Source organism: Lissotriton helveticus, chromosome 10 (assembly GCF_964261635.1).
Source record: "Lissotriton helveticus chromosome 10, aLisHel1.1, whole genome shotgun sequence".
NCBI lineage: Eukaryota > Metazoa > Chordata > Amphibia > Caudata > Salamandridae > Lissotriton > Lissotriton helveticus.
The window spans coordinates 581,330,219-581,351,052 of NC_136071.1; the positions used below are offsets into that span (position 1 = coordinate 581,330,219).

Genomic DNA, 20,834 nt, shown 5'->3' on the forward strand with positions numbered 1-20,834 from the left:
TTAAGGGCAGAGGTATGCAATGAGAAAACAAAAAAGCTGCTGCTCAATTTATTCAACATAAAGGTAAATAATTGGAATATGGAGAATCCATAGGGAACCTGTTGGTGTACAAGATAATGGTAAAACATTATCTGGAGGTTAAAAATATGTTGCAAATACCTGCATATGTTGGAATGCCTTTACAAGTTAACTCCATTGTTCATTCAAGGCTCTTTGTGTCCTGTATCCAGTATCCATTATCCATTATCGTTTTTAGCATAATTAAATAGCATAATTAAATACATAAACACATCAATTATACCACTATATGCAAACGTGCAGTGACAGTCTTTTCCTGCCTCTCGAACATAACTGCTGGCCTTCATTACTCACTAAGACAATTAAAAAAATTATGTGAAATGCTCTAGTACTTCTGTCTTGTGACTTCACACCTTAATACTAACCAGAAAACAGCTCTGACATAAACAGCTATAGAGCTGACTATGGTCGCATCTGGAAATGTTCTTTCTTGAGTGATTTATAAGTATAGAAGGATATCTCTGAGACAGGAGGAGAAGGCAGACAGTGGAACATATACTGCCTGTGCTGTCTTGGACCAAGCCTCCAGTGACTCAGAGCAAAAGAGAGAAAGGCAGAAGAAAAGAAAGACAGGAACACAGCGACAAAGGGTAACAATAGGAATAGAAAATAACCTGCAAAATTGAGAAGAAACAGGAAGATCAGGATGGTGCGAGAAAGAGGCTAGATTTGAAGTCAAAAACTATTCATCAGCTACATCACTCAGCAGTGCCAACAGGGGACTCCTTAAACAAACACAATCTTCTACACTTACACAGATTATGCACTGTTCACCACCCCCACACAGAGTTGCACTGGCCTATAGTGCAATCAGATAGTGCCAAATGAGCTGGTCTGAAGGGTCAGTGTGTGGACTATATTTTTGAATGTTTATGGGTCACTTTTTTTTGCTGCCCCAGCCGGACCCTGGTCCCATGCACAACTGAGGAGAAAAGAATGGTGCAGAAAGAATATTCTTCAAAATAAAATGCTTATAGGAGTGATTTGCACTTCATTCTTTTCACAACCCTTATCTCATCTTGGTTAAAGAAATCTGAAGCACCTACCATTGCCTACGTGAAAGGAATGTGATCGAGGATGCCTAAAGTCATGCCATCCAATTATGTTCTTTCATGTTTAGCTGTTGCTGTGCTCATGTTTAGCTAGTACTGTGCTTGAAAGGAAGGCGAGGCTTGTCGTGTGCTTTAAGCTAATAGCGAGAAGGAAGAGGAGTGGGCGTGGCTACCACCAGACATTTAAACCACTGAAAGAAAGATCAGCCTCCAGCCTCCAGCATCTATCTCCTCTTGCAGAATATCTTGCTCTTCTCTTGCAGAATATATTGCCAGAATGATGCAGTTTGTGTTTTTGTTTTGTTTTGTTTTATTTTATCCGCCTACAATAGTCAATGGCGGGTTAAATGATGGGCCACCAGAAGACAACTCTAGGTAAGCAAAGCGCATTGATGTGCAATGAAAACTTCTTTTCATTATTTTGAGCAATTGTTATATTGAACATTGATTAAATAAATTGGGCATCAATTACAAAAAACTCGAAATTATATCATAGAAATACATTAGGACTTATCTCAACATTCTATCATGTCAGGCAAATTACGGCGGAGCTGTGTTGTGTATTAAAAATGAGTTAAGGACACATTTCAACTCCAAATGCAAATTGACTCGCATTGAAAACTTGTTTGTTTTCTGAAAGACAGTTTTGTATGCAGCTTGCATTTCAGTATGCAGTTCTCCAGCCGCAAAATGTGTGCTATTCCTATTTTTTTATATACATTGTGAACAGGAGTTTGTGAACAGTTGAGTACTATGTATGTGTTTCTGTACCAAAACCTAATAGATTTAGATTCAGAGTTTGACAGAGGGATTGTGTCGCCGTGGCAAAGTACAATACTCCCGCCATGTCAAAGGTGTTCTGGCTACCAAATTTAGATGAGTCCGCCAGCCCAACAGCTATTACTTGCTTTTTCCAGGAACTGGGGTCACTTGCGTCAAACTTTCAACATTTTTTCAGGGCCAATTTATTATGGTAAATAAATAAAACCAATGATCACCTTGCCATGGAGTATTCTCCCATAGTGTTGGGGTAATTTTTCAGTTTTGATTGCCCCTGATTGCCAGGTTCTACCTGGTGGTGACAGACGGTGAAAGCTAGCCGTTTGTGCATCCTCTTTGAATAGGTAGTGCAGACAATTGGAAAACCCATCAGTGGCCACTACTGTGTTACACTATCTGAGGTGAGGTGTGTCAGCGGTGAAGACAGATTAGTCTCTGTAGCAGACATACGGAAAGTCCACCTGACTCTAAATGAAGAGGATGGACCTTCAGTTTGGCAAAGAGGGCATTGTGTTTTGGTTGGAACAGAGTGCCCTCTCCTCTAAACTATACATCGGACCTGGATTCAAAGGCCCTGATGTACAATCAGGAAGGATTCAAACCAGTAATGTTTATGCACATTGACTTGTTCAGCATTTTGGTATGCTATCAATCTACTATACCACTCAGACATATATAAAAATTTATTTTTGGTGGTGGTCACAAGAACTCCTGCGTCATTAATATTAATGACGCAGCTGAAATTTTGTACCACCCGACAAATGTCTGAGAATACAGATCTCCCTCCCTGATTTCCATCCCTTCAATATAAACTTTTCTTAGAGGTGCCAAGTCTCTGAGAGGGACATGTGATGCTTAGTACATTGAATGAAATTAGGGCCAGAATATAGTGGCCCGCTAAATAACTATCTTTTCACCTGAGACTGCCAATGCAATTCCAATAGGGACGGCTTCCTCTTAGCAACTCAGTTACCACCCGGTCTCATGTGACAGTAACTGATCAATGGTTGTAACTGTAATTGCAATCTTAAGCCATTGGAGCACCTCACTGTGACTCAAATACGAGAACAGCAGCTCATTTACACTCACTCCTATTTGTGATTCTGATTGGATCACAAAAGCCCATTTCGGAGTTGTAAAAACGTTTTCTGGCTCATAAAATGACCCTCGCATTAGCATATGATTAAGACCCACTTGAAGGTCGAAATGCGTAATGCTTTGCCTGTTGAAGATTTAAACTTTCTTACCTGTCGTCTGTCTGAAGGGCTTGATTTTGCACTTAGGATGTTGCGTGAAGGCTGTGCTGTGTTACAGCGGTGACATCGCCTACAAGCCCCAGACCGCTTGGATGGGCTTTCCTTTCGTCGAATTTGTTTCTGGATCTACATGTAACAAGAGGCCCGCCAGCTGCCCTAATTCTGGAAAGAAGGATTTCGCTATAACGGTGCCACTGTTTTCTTAGGAGGCCTGCAGGCTGGAGATTTCTCGATACTCACTAGGCAGACAGGGTTTACTTGAGTTGCTGGACTCACTCACAGTCAGACAGAGTGAAATAACTCTCACGCAGCTGCATTGACAATTGGAACAATGAGCACACGAGGGACAGTGCCTAACAGTGGAAATGGGATTCACTGCCACTCAGCATGATATAGAAGTGCTCCTTTTAAAGCTGGCACGTGGCAGTTTGCTTTTATTGAGGCTTATTAAGGCATCCAAGGTTTTTAAAAAATGAAGTACATTACGAGGCTTTGTTAGACATTTGCAAATCATTATTGACATGGTAGTCCATTGAAAGACGGGATTTCTAACCAGGACTACAAAAACTCAAATATTTATTAACAATGGACATTAGCCATGTTATTAAAAGAGTACTAAATAAGTAAAAATGTTGCCTGGCACCTGATACTTGAAAAAAAAAACACTTTATTGAAAATGACATGTGGTGCACTTGCATTCCTTCTTCACTGTTGATGACCTAAGTGTATTTATATCCCATTGTCACTGACCCTCACATTAGCATATGATTAAGACCCACTTGGGGGGTCAAAACGGGTAATGCTTTGGCTCTTGAAGATTAAAACTTTCTTACCTGACGTCTGTCTGGAGGACTTGATTTTGCGCTTTGGATGTGACATGAAGGCTGTGGTGTGTTACGGCGGTGACGTCGCCTATAAGCCCCAGCCCGCCTGTATAGCTTTCCTTTCTGTGAATTTGCATCTAGATCTATACATATATAAATGTATATATATTCATTGAAAAAAACACAGGTTACAGGAACATTATAGTTAGGTGACATTTTACTCGTACACAACTAGAGAAATTCCATCATTATAGTTGGCTAACTCGCACTCCTGTAAAGCACTGCTGATGACGTCACATATTACATCACTCATGACATGGTCGGTGAAATCATTGATGACAAAACTGATAATATATCAAATTACATCACTGATGACATCATCCAGTGAAGTTTTTGTTTATTCAGTTGAGCTGCTACGTTGAAAGTTTTAGAGTGACCTGTCAAGCAGGTGCCAAGGTAAAAGGGGGAACCCCAAACACGTTTTCCCCAAGGGAGGTGCTGAAAGAGAAAAACAATTCAGAAAGAGGAAGAAAGGTGCCTAAAGAAGCAAGAGAAGTGCATAAAGAGTCACGACAAGTGTAGAAAGAGGAAGAAAGAAGAAAGAAAAATGCAGAAAGAGACAAGAAAAGGTGCAGAAAGAAGCAAGATAAGTGATGAAAGAGGTAAGAGAGATGAAAACAAAAACAATAGAGGTACATAAAGAAGCAAGAGAGGTGCAGAAAGAAGCAAGGGAGGTGCAGAAAGTAGCAAGAGAAGTGCAGAGAGAAACAAGAGAAGTGCTTACAGAAGCAAGAGAGGTACAGAAATAAAGCAAGAAAGGTACAGAAAGAAGCAAGAGAGGTGCAATAAGTGGAAAAAGGTTGTTGAAAAAGTGACAAGAAGTCCAGAAAGAAGTGAGAGAGGTACTAAAAAAACAAATAATGTGAAGAAAGAAAGGAGAAAAAAAGATGATAGGTTCAGAAAGAGGCAAGGGAAGTGCAGAAAAAGGATGAAAGGTGCAGAAAAAAGCAAGAGAAGTGCAGAAAGAGGAAGAATTATTCAGAAAGAAGGAAGATGAGCGCTGAAAGAAGCAGAAGAGGGCAGAAAGAAGCAAGAGAAGTGATGAAAGGCAAGTGAGGTGCAGAAAGAGGTAATAGTGCTAAAGAAAAAAAGCAATAAAGGTGCAAAAAGTAGCAAGAGAGGAGAGAAGGAGGAAGAAATGTGTAGAAAGAGGCAAGGGAGGTGCAGTAAGAGGAAAAAGGTGCGGAAAAGCAAAAAGAAGAAGTGCAGAAAGTAGCAAGAGGTACAGAAAAAAGGTACGCAGTCTAAATATCAAGTTTTAAATATCGACCTACAGTAATATCGAGTTGTATATATAGTAGGTACAGAATATCGAAATCAAAAATATCGACAACCAGAATATCGACCTGAAGGTAAGAAATATTGTTTTTGTTAATATCAAAGTTAGTAATATCGATGTTACTAATATCATTATTTATATTAGTGTTATGTACTTAATTATGTATTTTACATGTTTGTGTTTATATTTTTTTGTTAAGTATTGTACTGGTTTGAATATACGTATAACATTTTTTAAAGTAAATTATGCGTTTTAGTACCATAGAGGGTTGTGGGTTTATAGGGTAATAGGGTAGGAAGTCGTTTAATTGTAATGAAGTAATTTTTTTATTTTTATTTATTGGTATTGATAATAAATGTATTATTAAATAATTATTAATTGGTAATTAATATTTATTAACTAGTAATTATGTTTTATTAATGTATTACTTGGTAATTATATTAAGTGTATTAATGTATTATTGGAGTGTGTTGTGAGTTTATAGGGTAATCAGGTGGGAAGTAAATTGATTCTGATTAAATAACTATTCATTTTATTGTTGGGTACTGATAATTATTTATGGTTAATTAATTATTAATTGGTAATACTCAATAGTATTCTTAATCTTCCATTTACCCGAGTTTCTCCAACATCTTTTACATTATGAAAAATAGTTATATTTCCACCTCTGGCTTACTTATGATTAACATTTCCTATAATATTCATATCACTCACTATGTGATACACTTACACTACCTCTATGACAACTACAAGTTTTTTATTATCTTGATCACTCTCACTCACAAAGTAATTTTGAACAGCAGACTAAGTTTTATTAACTGCTCCAATCTTCACAGGCCAATTACCTTTCCTAAAATTTTGGTTGTAAGAATACTAGGTAAGAATTGGGTAAGTCAAAAGGCAAATGTTGTTTGAAAGTCAAATGAGTATCATTACAATTAGTCCAGCCTTTTTGACATTTTAAATAAGCTGTGTAATGTCCTGATGTTGTCGAAGGACCATCATGGAAAATAATTGCTGCAGTTGCAAAGGTTCTTCCTGAAATTGATAATTGATAAGCCACAACATTTTTAATTAAAGTTGTCAATTTAGTTCCATCAGGTCTACATCGTTGGAACATTAAAATTACATACTGTCCATATCTTTGTATAAATAATGTTGATAGCATTGCAGATTTACATTGAGTACAGATCATGTTTTGATTTGCTTCTCTAACTAGATTATTAAAAGACACTGATTGGCAGTCTGGTGAAGTCAAATATATAAATCTTTCAGTGTCTATTGTAGTAGTACTCGAAAAGGAGAAATTGTCGCCGTTATGCTGCCATTTATAAGAAAGGCCAAAAAGATTTTCTACATCTACACCTTCATCTTGCAATACAACAATCATATACATTAGAAATTCCTGACAATCTTGCTGAATATTGTGTGAAAATTGATTTAGACCAGAACATATGTCTAAAACATTTCGAATTTCAGACAGAATTCAACAAACAACACAATCTTTGATCACGATTTTCAACAATCTGTTCTTAAACAGTTTGGAGAAAAAAAACAACATTAACGACTACATTAGCATAGCAGTTGACACCAGAACTGTTTTCAAACTGAAATCCAACAACATCTTTAACTGAATCCTTTTCCTTTCTGCTTACAATTACTGGTTCATCTACTTTTTTTCTTTTTGCTATAACTTCACTACAATTTTTCTCATTTCTTCTTTTTCGGCCTACTACACGCCTTTCAAATAGAGGATATTGAGGTAAATTTGGAGCATACTCTCTTCTTAACCTATTATATTCTTTTACACAATTTAGATCTGCACTAATCTTTGTCTAATCAAAATCAATTAAGTACAATCCAAAAAAAGTTCTGACTCGAGATAAAGCAACATATGCCATACCCTCCTTGAACACAGAACTTCCAATATTCACCAAAGCACTATCTACACTTAAACCTTGAGATTTATGAATAGTCACTGCATATGTCAAAGAAACAGGAAACTGTTTTCGGTGGACATATAAATCTTTCACAAGCAAAAATCGAGCAGAACAATGACTGATTTGTTGTACTTCTTCAATACCATCAAATTTAATTTTTAGAAATTCAATTCCATCTCTATTTCGGTAATTCACAAAATCAACAACAAGACACATTGCTCCATTTACTAAACCTCTTTCCACATGTAAATTACGTCGTAACATTACACGACAATTTAAAGATGCATAGAGAGTCTTTTCCAAACCAGCAGTTTTAGATATTGTCTTCTCTAAAGAATCCAATTTTGATTTCAACTTTTCTGACAAAATATTAGTTGCTCCTTCATGCTCTATTTCATCAATAGCTTCCAGTTTCACAATCTCTTGATTTTCTAACTTTAACATTTTGTTGTTGAAGATTGAACATTCTTGCAGAGTTGGCATCAAGCATATGACAGATTTGTTTTCAGGAATTTTCTTAAAAATATTCTCTGGGAGAATGTTTTCCTTTGGAAACAAATTTGAAATTAATCGTGCATGTAAAGCTTCTTTGCCATGCTCACTTACTTTTCCAATTCTAATATCTTGTAGAATATTTTTATAATCTTCATCCTTTGCCTGTCGCATATTTTGAAGCAGTTCTGCATATTTGAAAATTAACCATATGTTAACATTTCCAACACTTCCTGGTATCTTCATGTGTAAGCATTTTAAACACTGGTTGTCATTTCACTGGAGTTAGCTGCAGTAGATCTCCAAAAACAATGATGGGGTTGCCTCCAAATAACACATCATACTCTGCATTCTTAAATGCACAAAAGCAAGCATTACATTTGATACCATGCTTACCTCATCAATGATAAGAAGTTTAATTTTCTTTAGGACTCTTGAAACTTCACAACAAGCTTCTCCAGATAGCTTGTGGTATTGTAATTTATTATCATGCTCTACTGGCAGCATCAATAAGCGATGTAAAGTAATCCCTTTAATGTTATGTGCTGCCAACCCAGTTGGAGCGGTAACAACACAAGACAGCGATGACTCCGTTCTTTTCTGCAGATAAGTTGCAATTGCTTTAATCAGAATTTTTTTTCCAGTTCCAGCTTCTCCACTCACGTACAGTCGGACATGTATAAATGATGTACATGAGCACTCTTTTTTCTCATGCGATAAACCATGCTCAATCTGTTCTGTGACTTCGTCATATATTTGTCTCTGCTCATAGTTTAGTTCTTTTTCCAAATCTTCTAAGTTAAATACATCCTCCTGAGCTTGTTCCATGGCTCTTTCCACTTTATCCATGGCAGTGGCAGCTTCATTTTGGATAATTGGCCCTCCTAGTGGATCCTGACTCAATGAAGCAGAACTCTGACTGTCTTGAGAACTGTCTCTAGCAATCTCTGCTGCAATTGTAGCTTCTTGCTGTATTTCCTCGTTCAACATTTGCAGATAATTTGAAAAAACAGGACATTCTATGATATCCTTGGTTGCATTGAACGAATCTTCATAACTGAGAAAATCTCCAAGTAGTTCCTCTTCTGTACGCCATGGCTTAAAGAGTTGTAAAAGAGCTAAATAGTAAAATTCCCTTTTGTCAGGAGATTCACAACTCAATTTTCGATGATTAATCAAATGGCCTTTTCTTTCTTTCACCAGACATCCTTCACATCCAATTACAGCATATACACCTTTATTGATACCTTCTGTGATGTTCCTCTTAAAAGTATAGGTTTACAGAACTTCATAGAGACAAACGTTCTCAAGATGACTACTTCTATTTGGATAGTATGTATCCAACATGTTTGTCTTCAAAATATCTGTACAGTTTGATTCTTTCTCTGCCAAATACTCTATTTCTTGTACAGATTTCAAAACTCGGTTTCGTGTTGCAGCAAGACCTAGACTCACCCAAATGATTGTTCTAGATTTGGCATATAGACTTGCTGATGATAACCGATCAGAACATTCTTGTGCTCCAATTTCTCGATGCGACAACATCTTCAGACTGTAACTGTATAATTTCTTACTTAGACTCTTTTCATGTGAAATTTCCTCCCACACTTCCTTCAGTTCTGTCTTTTCTGATTTTGTGATGTAAGACGTCATATATCGAGCAACAGCAATAGAGTTGTCAGCAACATATTGAATATCCATGTTAGCATTCCACATGGACAAAATGACTGGGTTGTAGTCATTTATGTATTTCGACTCTTCATTTCTTCTTAGGTTATATGTATTTTTCGGTGATTTTCTTGTCACAGTATGTAGCAGAGAAGACAAATTTGTTCACTCTTCCTTTCGATGTTACTGGACGTGGAAATGCAAAACGACATTTTGTATAGAACTTGTCCTTGGATTTGAATTTTCAACGACAGTATTTTCCACAACGATGGGTTTGAAAGCGTAAAACTTGGTGTCTTAAATTGTTTTCTTCTGTACTTTTCGGAACAGCACATGCAGAATACTGTTCAATGAAACTCATCACTGTCTCATCCGAATCTGTTCCAAATTTGGGTGCATCTTTGATCCATAGCAGCATATGTATGTGAGGAGCACCTCTTGCTTGATACTCCTTTCTCCAAAAGAAATCCAAAACCTCTCCAAGCGGAGGATTTTTTTTGTTTGTGATAAAAGACATCATAGCTTCAAACCTATGATTGAAATACCTGCATACATTAACTGGATCCAAAGAGCACAGTTCTCCAGGTGTCTTGTATTCAATATTTTCAATGTTTTTATTTGCCTCTCGTAGAAATTGAAGTAAGTCTTCCCAAGCATACTCAGCACAGCTAAGAGTGAGGAACCATGTAGGAGTTCCTAAGTTTCTTAGCATACATTTCAATTTCCCATGACGATGGTACTAATACTCGTTAATACCATGCTGACATGCCATGAGATTAATTAGCTGAGATTCCAAAACACTGTCTTGCAGTTTGACTTTATCCATAAAGTCCCTTGCCGAAACATTTTGCAGATGTACTCCACTTTTCAGTATATGGTTCACTGCATAAGAAAGTCCAGACAAGTCACTGTCAAACAGTAGATGAAACAAATATGGAACACATTGACGAAACCTTGGATCTTCTGCATATAATCTTAAAGTCCGGTATTCAGATGCAGGAATTTGAACAGGTCGGTCGTTATATCGTCCACCTAGACCTGTTGGAATTAACTGTGGAAAACAACGAGCTTCCAAACTTTCTTCCCATGCACTAATGGGACCTCCTTTTGCATTCCCCATTACTTCTTTGGAATGCAATGGATGAACACTATAATGTTCATAAATTTCTTCACTTCTGGAGACATCAAATTTTTCAATTTGCCCAGCTGAGAAATCACTGTCCTCTTCTACAGTAGTTTCCTCTTCTCCAACATATACATTTTTGTAGTAGTGATTATTTTTTACCAAATACAACGTTGCCTTTTTGACTTTCCTAACATCCACTAATTCTTGCCAGATTTTTGTACTCTTTGTTGGAACACTATTAACTAGAATAACCAGAGGTTCCTCTTTTACTTTTTCTACACCAATTGTATCAATATTTTTCTTAAAATCTAGAGGCAAATATACAACTCTTCCCTTTAATCCTCTCTGTAAATCTGAAGGAGGCAATTTCCCTGTCTTAGGCTCCATGCGAACAATAGCCTAAAAAGGATGCACACATTGAATCAGAATAGTCTCAGGTATTTACATCCATCAATTCAGAAGGAATGTCTACCAACTCCAGATTATTATGAACAGCTCTAGCAGGCATTCTGTTTTCATTTAATTTATTATAACAATATTTACAAATACGTTGATCAGAACCCAAATCAAAACAATTTTCTACCAACAAATAAGTTGCAGAAAACTTCCACTCATCATTATTTTCCATTTCACTTTTTACATATAAATCAACTAATCTAGCCTGATTCTTATAATGAGTTCATCGACAACACACACAAGAAAAATTAGGCCTTTCACTTGAATTAACCATAAACTTTGTAATTTCATGTTCAAATTTTTCTGTACTTGAAATGTGTACATTCTCTTCCGCATTACCTTCTATTACTGTATCCGTTTCTACACTGTCCTCTTTTTCACCAAAGTAACAAAACTCAATTTCTTCAGAAATGTTCTTCACATCTAATTCAGTTCCATGCAAAAGAGCACTGTTTAACTGTTTTAGCTTAAGTGCTGGACTTTTTGCATAATGCAACCTTCTCACTAATTTCCTCACTTTATTATGATGCACTGCTAACATCCTAAAATGGTGAAAAACACGCTGACATACTTTTCTTGAAAGACAAGCCAGTGAATGCCCATGCAAACCTGTTTTTTTCTCTCACTCTACAGGATCTAACTCTTGCAAAATCTTCAACTTTTGCTTTAGACTTTTCTTAGTATATGTCTGTAAGAAATTGAGAAACAAATCAATTTAATCCTGTCGCACACTACAAATACTACTACAATTCCAAGTATACACTGGAGCCTTAGGACATCTCCCTAAAACTTCATCAGCTAACACCTCTTCTGAATTTCTAGGCATAATTTTTTCTTTTTCAACCGGACAACCGTCCTTCACCTCATAATCTCGACCACTGGTGTCAACTGCATGCACCAAATCATTATCCTGAAAGTAACTTTCTTCATTAAAAAATGGCTCACAACTTCAACTATGCTTCCATTCTCCAGAAAAAACATCACAAAATGAGTCCGATTAATTACTCTTTTCCACTTACATTTTGATTTGAACACATTGATTACCTTATCTAGTGTACGAATTCTATTGATTACTAAACCATATAATTTATTTTTCACTTTAAATGCCTGATCCACAATCTTCACTATGCTTTTTTTTCTTGTAAAAAGCACTCTTTTTTGATACATCTTTACATGTTTTAATCAATTTGAAACTATTCTGTTATAAAATATTCGTCTATGAATGTCAATAAATTGATTTCTCCTTCTATTGCTATAGAGAATATCATCTCCTTCTACAGGTCTAACATTTTTTGAGGGGCACAGTTTTTTCTTTGTATTTAGAGATGGGTTTTTTTCTTTGAAAGAACATCTTTTTTTTTTTACATTTATTAATTTCCTTAAAAATTCCTTTGTTTGCTTACCAGGAGCATTCTTTTTTTTCACTGAAGATTTTGTTTTGGATGAATCTTCTATTTGTGTTTTCTTGGACCATAAATCATGTTTATATATTTTTTGTCGTCTTTCCTTCGTCGGCATATTCGTTTATCTTTCTATAGATGATTACAATCTATGGTAAAGAAAAAATAACATATTATAGACCACTACAAACATACTACATAGCAATTACAATAAGTAAACGATATAAACACTAGTTTACAACATAAGTAAGTTTATACCACAGCAACTGTGTCACAGCAACAGTGCAGTACAGTTTCATTATTAATCTCACTCCCTGCCTGCACCATCTCACTCTGTGCCTGTGTCTCATGTCACTATGTGCCTGTGTCTCATCTGACTCTGTGCCTGTGTGTCATCTCACTCTGTGCCTGCCCCATCTCTCTCTTTGTGTGTGTCATTTGGTAAAATGTATGGCTTTAACATTTTTGACAAGGATCAGACTGAGTGTCTGTATGAAATAAGGAATTATATTTTCACATTTTTCTATAATGTCACCTGTGTCTGCACACAGTTTGCATCTCTAAGCTTAAAGGGTACTCTGTGCCTGTGTCTCACCTCACTCTGTACCTGTGTATCATCTCACTCTGTGCCTGCCCCATCTCTCTCTCTTTGTGTGTATCATTTGTCTGTTTGCGTGTGTCTCATCTCACTCTGGTAAATGTTGTATAGTAAAAAGTATGGCATTAACATTTTTGAGAAGGATCACACTGAGTCTGTATGAAATAAGGAATTATATTTTCACATTTTTCGGCCCCCACTTCACGAATCCCCCCGAAACTTTCAGGGAAGGAGCGCAGCGGAGCTGGCCTAAATGTTGGAAAATTACACGCAGATTCCTCAACCGGCACCAAAGTTATTCCCAATAGAATGTTGCGGATTTCCTATGGTAGCTAGGTCCTAACTATAACTACCTACTGGCGACCCATGGTGATTGTATTTTCCTTGGTTTCCTTGGTTTGAATATTATGTCTAATAATGAATGATTAACCATCCATTACATCTAGGATTGGGCGTTGAAATGCTATAGAAAAAATAAGTTTAAAGTATTACTTTCTGTCTTCCACCCTTATAATCAATAATGAAATGTATAAATGTTTTGCCCCATAAGAAAATGAAAAAAACGATTAATGCAATGATAAGTTAAAAATTACACTGTTATGCACTTTTATTTGGGATTTGGGATGAGTATGGTGATTTAGAGCTTGAATGATTTAAAATGGATATTGCTGTCTATCGGATATCAATACAAAGGTGTTTATATTAATTGATTATATAAGATTAGACCACATCAATTCCTTCATTTAACCAGATTTCAGTTGTAATCATGTGCAGTTAGTCTTATATTGTGCTTTGGATAAGCTGTTTGGAACAGAGGTTTGTTTATTAGCAAATTAGACACTATGTCTTTTATTTGTAAATATTGTAAATACTGTATATATTATGAAATTTATAACAAAAGAAGTATATATTTTTGTCTATATATGGTGTCTTTATATAGCAATCTCCTTCCAATGTTTAAACTTCCCCCGTACATGCTGCTATAAATGTTTGTGTATATAGGATGTATATATATCAACTAGTAGGCAGTTTTGCACAATATCTTAGCGAGAGAAACTGAGGCAGAATGCAACATGATATGATTTGGACACTATGTCCTTTAATCAACTTAAACAAACTCAGTGTGTTATTAACGTGAAAACACCCTTGTACAGGAAATGGTTAAGGGGGCTGGCCGTTATACATTTGTTGCCTCCCCATGTAAGTTCATCAGCTCTATAAATGCCATCAGCTATGTCTAGCAACGTATCATGTGATCAAGCCTCTGGCTAGAGGCGAAACACGTCATGCGGACTTGCTTGGGTGTAACTTTCTAATGAAATAAATGACACTGTTTGCATGGGAATTTGGGTCTTACTTGTTCGTTCTTGATCCAGTCTGAGGAGCGTGACTGGGATGCTGCAGCATCGAGCGGAGTAAAAAGGATATATATATATATATATATATATATATATATATATATATATATATATATATATATATATATATTACCTACTGGCGGTCGCCAGTAGATATATATAGTTAGGATTTTTTCTCTATGGGATTTTTGAAATTGTATGTCTAATAACTTTGGCGTTTGTGGACGGAATTGGCTGAAATTTTCAGGAAAATGGAACATTTTGTTTCTGAGCAGCCCCTGAACATTTGGGGGGGGGGTTCGTCAAGGGGGGGCCGAGAAAAAAGCGGGGTCCCAAAACGCGTTTTTCCCATGTTAATTTCCATAGGGCGGTTGGCCTCACTTTTAGCCCGAACGGCTGAATGGATTTGCAGGAAACTTGGCAAAATTGTAGGGACTGTTAGCCCGATGTGCCTTTGCTAGGTCTCAATATATGTGCTCCAGTGGATTTTGATAAATTAACGTTCAAAAAAATATATATATCTGTAACAGCGCTCCGGGTAGCGCTCCGGTTCGCGTACTTGACGTGTAACGGAACTTCGCGAAGCGAAGCTGATTGGCTCTCCGGTGTCTGTCAACATTCTAAACAGTCCGGAGCGGCCGCCATCTTGTCTCTCGGTAGGATCGAGAGACAAGAGGAGGCCAAAACAAAGGGGGAAATGACCATAAGGGGGCATAGTAGATCCTCCCTGACCCCCTAGGTTTGATGTGGAGGCTTTAAAAGGGCCCCGCGGGGCAAAAAAAAGAAAAAAAATAGTTTTTTTTGCGTGGGGAGCGCCCTGTACGCTTTTGTGCAATGGGCGGCGGTAATCTAAATGATGAGGGGGGGGCAGCGTTCAAAGCACATCAGCGTGCATAAACACGAAAATGTTTTATCTACCACGTACTTGACTTATCTCTCTGAGATGCATTCCCTTGTGTTTCGGCAATGGTAGTCTGTTCATTACATAGATCGCCCGAGGGCGTTAGTACAGACCGCGCATAGGAAAGGGTCAAAAGCCAGGGGTATAGGAGTATGTAACAAGCGAGCCATTTAATTGAAAAAACTAAACGTGACAAACGGTTGCAGGATCAGTGAAGGTTGATTTTATAATTGAAAGTATAACAGGATCAGTTACAATAAAATCGTCTATACGCACACTATGGGCGAGTATCATGGGTAACATTACTTTGAATCTTTATTAATACAATAATCAATAATGAAAAATCGACATCAATAGGGTTGTCCGTATGCTCAGTCAGTACCCTTCCCCGCCCGCCATGTGCACAAACACCGCATACATCCCCCATAACGTCAAGGCTAAGTAACTAGAACGTCATAAGGAGTTGCAAGTCGCTCCCATACTGGCGCCATTTTGGTCGAGGCCAGGCAGGTCCAGAGTATAGTTCAATGTCTCCAATAAGTAGCGGCAGGACCAGAATCCCTTTCGGCAGTTCAAAAAGTTCGTTAGCGCCAACAGAAAGAACAGGCAGCATGAACCATGACTCAAAGGCGAGGGAGGCAAAATCTTCCCTACCGGGTCACGCTGAGGTCCAACCGGAGCTGATCAAGTTGGCAGTCTACAGTGTCACTTAGTAATTCGGACAAAAACTGGCATCAGCATGAGAGCACTACCATCCTGTGACAATGTTGTGGCCACTTCCGGAGAGCGGGACAGCAGGCGTATCCCTCCGCCGATGCACTGAATCATCCTCCCTCACGGCACCAGATGTGGATAAGGCGGCGGACACCCGTGGCAGCGGTATATCCATGGGGGATAGTCGAGCAACAGTGGCGGTTGCCCCCATCGGAAGCCCGCGGGAGTCGAGGGCCAACGACTCTCGTAGAACCTTTAAAACTGAGAGGACGTCTTCAAGAGTGGGGCTCATGCCCGAGCAGGCAAGCATTCGAGTTCCAGGGTAGTCCAGAGTCGTTCTAGTGGACCAGGCCCAAATCCGGGGAGTCGGCCGCCATTTTGAGCGTTCCGCAGCAACAGCCGCTCTTCACCCCGGCCACCGGAGCGGGTCCCCGGCCATCCAACCGAGTGGAACGCCAATGGCAGTCATGGTGCAGCTGACCGGGGAGTGAAACGCTAAGGGTCGCCCTGCTGCAGCTGACCGCGGGGACGGGCCTTGGCGCGTGGTGTCGCCCCCGGGCTATTTGCACAACGGTCCTCCACCCCTAGGCCGCCACCTATGCTACCTCGACAGGAACAGCGTCATGCATTTGGATCGATGTTGCAGCAGGCTGCCATGTAAATAGTTATTTAATAAAACGTTTTACCCTGTTACTTTGCTGGTGTGTTGTATATATTTATAATATTTGCATAGGGTTTGTCGTTATTTTGGGCGGGGTGGGCGGCGGAGCCGAGCTAACTTCTCTTATTTAGTCAGCACATAAATTGACTTACTGGTGCGCATTATTTTGGGTGTACATTTAGAATATCGGTTGGGGTCGGGTTCGTCGTACTGAAATAACCCTTCAAGTTTCTGGTGTAGGCTACTTTCCCATTCACTAGCTCCAGAGAGAGTCGTTCCTAAGTAAGGAAAGTGCTATATTCTTTTTCGTCCTTCACATGCGGATACCATGTTCGGGCTTATTTTTCTCATTCCATTAACCGTTCGATCAATGCCTCAGTCATACAAAAAGCATTCTTTTATTGACCCAGTCGTGCGCCACACATACGCATTCATACCGTACAAATCAGGGCCCATGCGCACATTCATACCATACAATCTTTCACGCTCCCAGAGATAGCTCGTACATATAATGTACTGTCTCACAGAGCTAGCCTATTTTTCCTCGCGTGGAACACGGTGCAGTTTAGGTCTTCTCCTTACTTTAGCTGAAATTCCAATGTAACCTGCAGAAAAAGAAAAGAGGAGGGGGGGCAGCGTTCAAAGCACATCAGCGTGCATAAACACGAAAATGTTTTTATCTACCACGTACTTGACTTATCTCTCTGAGATGCATTCCCTTGTGTCTCGGCAATGGTAGTCTGTTCATTACATAGATCGCCCGAGGGCGGTAGTACAGACCGCGTGTAGGAAAGGGTCAAAAGCCAGGGGTATAGGAGTATGTAACAAGCGAGCCATTTAATTGAAAAAAATAAACGTGACAAACGGTTGCAGGATCAGTGAAGGTTGATTTTTTTATTCGAAAGTATAACAGGATCAGTTACAATAAAATCGTCCATACGCACACCAAGGGCGAATATCATGGGTAACATTACTTCGAAGCTTTAATAATACAATAATCAATAATGAAAAACCGACATCAATAGGGTTGTCCGTATGCCCAGTCAGTACCCTTCCCCGCCCGCCATGTGCACAAAGACCGCATACATCCCCCATAACGTCAAGGCTAAGTAACTAGAACGTCATAAGGAGTTGCAAGTCGCTCCCATACTGGCGCCATTTTGTTCGAGGCCAGGCAGGTCCTTTCAAGTGGTGTGGGACCTGCCTGGCTTGGGGAATCTTTCAAGTGATGTGACTGAGGAGCAAATTGTGGACCTCTTTAAAGACTTCAACCCACTACATGTCAAGAAATGTCAAAGCGGAATGAAATGCTTTGCATTTGTAGACTTCAGTTCGGCGAAGACCCAGCAGAATGTTATAAGTAAATGTCATGGCACGAAGTTCAGTGGGCGGTCTGTCATTGTGAAAGCTTCAATTAAGTTGAATGGCTGCAAGAGCCCCGATTACACCAGCAGCCCTGTTAATATGCCGATCTTGGAAAAAGTTCCTCTGTTGGATTGCAATGGCTGCAGTGATGGTCTTGGGAAACTGCTTCCGAAAACTCTAAAGGCCACGAAAGCTTGCTATGCTGTTTCTTTGGAAATGCGGTGCTGGGTGATGGAAGTTATTGAAGAGTTGGCAGTGGTGTTTTTTGTAGATTTTGGACGCTCTGCCACAGTCCTGGCTTCGTCATTACGAGCACTTGAAAACAAGACATTCTGGGCAATACCACCCTTGACGCAGCCCTTTATGCTACAAGATGGTGTCTTCCATACAGAAAATATTGTTGGCAGCATTTTGAAAGGAAAGATAAACGGCCGTTCTCCTAGTGAGTCTCACATTCTTACATTTATGAAGAATGTTGAAGAGTAGTATGTTGAAAATCTGAAGCCATTGTTCTACAAACTCTCAACCAGCCTTGGATGGAAAAATCCTGAAGAATGTACAAACTGAAAACCAGTTTTTGTCTGCATAGCATCAGCAGCAACACTTGAGTCAGCTTTGTGTGAAGCCGCCATCTTGATCCAATCAATACCGTCCCCCCGCACACATTCAGGGACCAGGCCGCATTGCGAGGGCACCGCAGGACGTGTCTTCAGGTCAAACGGATTGTGGGACAAGGTCCAGAATGGAAGAGTCACCAAAAGGCAAAAAGTTCCGCCGGACCCCGGGAGCCGGCCGCCAATGTCGGGGGCGATCTCAGGCCACACCAGGGCAACAAGACTTGGGGAGGGGGCAGGAGCCAAGCGCCCCCTCCGAGTCCGCGCCACCACACCGCCCCTCGGGGGCCTGGAACAGTCGCCCGGTCCGGACGTGAGCCATGAAGAAGGACACCAGCCGCCATCTTGATCCAATCAACACCGTCCCCCCGCACACATTCAGGGACCAGGCCGCATTGCGAGGGCACCGCAGGACGTGTCCCCAGGTCAAACGGATTGTGGGACAGGGTCCAGTATGGAAGAGTCACCAAAAGGCTAAAAGTCCCGCCGGACCCCGGGAGCCGGCCGCCTATGTCGGGGGCGATCTCAGGCCACACCAGGGCAACAAGACTTGGGGAGGGGGCAGGAGCCAAGCGCCCCCTCCGAGTCCACGCCACCACACCGCCCCTCGGGGGCCTCCTTCAAGCGGCTCAGGGAGGCACCGCAGGCAGCGGTTCTTCAGATCAGTGGCTCTCACCGGCAAGGCTCCCCTCCGTCAGCAGCGATCGTTGGCGCTGTGGTTGCGGCCGGAGGCCCCGCCTAGTCAACACCCCGGCCTCTCCATCTCGTAGGCCGCAGAGTAGTCGGGGAGAAATCCCGGGAACGGCGGCATGCATTACACATCACTAAGATGGCCGGGCCTACGACCCTGGGTTTAAGAGTCTCATGCTCGATGGATTGAGCTGGCCGGATCAGGCAACAAGAAGGTGGGGGGGGTGGCGGCATCAGCAAGGCATCCCCCCACACAACTTGCTGGACATCATCTCTGGGTGTATTGGGGACGAGCCTTGGCGCGTGGTGTCGCCCCCGGGCTATTTGCACAACGGTCCTCCACCCCTAGGCCGCTACCTCGCCGGCTGATGGCCTTTGTAGACTTTCTAAAGACCACATCCTACTAAAAAGTAGCCCAAAGTAGCCCAGCATTGCTACTTTAAGGAAGGAGGGACAAGAACAGCGTCATGCATTTGGATCGATGTTGCAGCAGGCTGCCATGTAAATAGTTATTTCATAAAACGTTTTACCCTGTTACTTTGCTGGTGTGTTGTATATATTTATAATATTTGCATAGGGTTTGTCGTTATTTTGGGCGGGGTGGGCGGCGGAGCCGAGCTGTCTTGCAGCCATCATGGCGTCGAGCTCGGTTCCTCTCACTAGTTTCATATTTCTCATGAGGGGTTGTTCCTAATGTGTCTATTTTAGCGAGGTCAAAAAGAGATCCCATCAGTGGCCTACTGATTTTGCTTGATTCCTTTTGTTTTTTCTAACGATTTTTATGTTATAGTTTGCTTGCACGATACAGCGGCTAGTCCGCATTTTATATATATGTCCTTTTTATTAGGGGTGTCCTCCGGTGGAGTCAGATGATCTACCTCTCATAAACGGTCCGGGCTGAACCAACTACCAATAAACGGGGCAGAGATAGGCATGACGGATTACAAAGGGGACAAAAGTCTGCACTACCTATCCTTCACTATCCGCAAAGACTAAACAGAGTATTGCGACTCTGTGCTTATTTGTGAATAGAGAATCACCCAAAGAGAACCAATTCTGAACCATCAATGTTCGGCCAAACAATCAATCAAATGAGGGATAAAAATAGGCACAACGGATTACAACGGGGGCTAAAGCCTGCGTTACCTATCCTTCACTATCTGCAAAGACTAAACAGAGTATTGCGACTCTGTGCTTGTTTGTAAATAGAGAATGAACCAAAGAGAACCAATTCCAAAACAGTAAATGCTTGGATAACAATCAATCAAATGGAGAGGGAAGCAGGCACGACGGATTACAACGGGGGCAAAGGCCTGCGTTACCTACCCTTCACTATCTGCAAAGAGAGAATACTCCTAAAAGAAAAGAGGGGGGGCAGCGTTCAAAGCACATCAGCGTGCATAAACACGAAAATGTTTTTACCTACCACGTACTTGACATTTTAAAGCTTTTGATATATGCTAATAAAAAACCATTGAAATTCACTGAAAAAACCATAGGTTATAGACCATATATAGTTAGG

At 40.2% G+C, this 20,834-nt stretch overlaps 1 long non-coding RNA gene across 1 annotated transcript in view; it reads left to right on the forward strand.

Moving 5' to 3' along the window:
* The first annotated feature begins 1,326 nt into the window (after nucleotides 1–1,326).
* The window catches only part of LOC144785412 (uncharacterized), a 490,657-nt gene continuing 471,149 nt past the window's right edge, over nucleotides 1,327–20,834 (forward strand). Inside the window, exon 1 of the long non-coding RNA XR_013601870.1 lies at nucleotides 1,327–1,505. This is a non-coding gene — a long non-coding RNA (uncharacterized LOC144785412). The remainder of the gene's footprint in view (nucleotides 1,506–20,834) is intronic.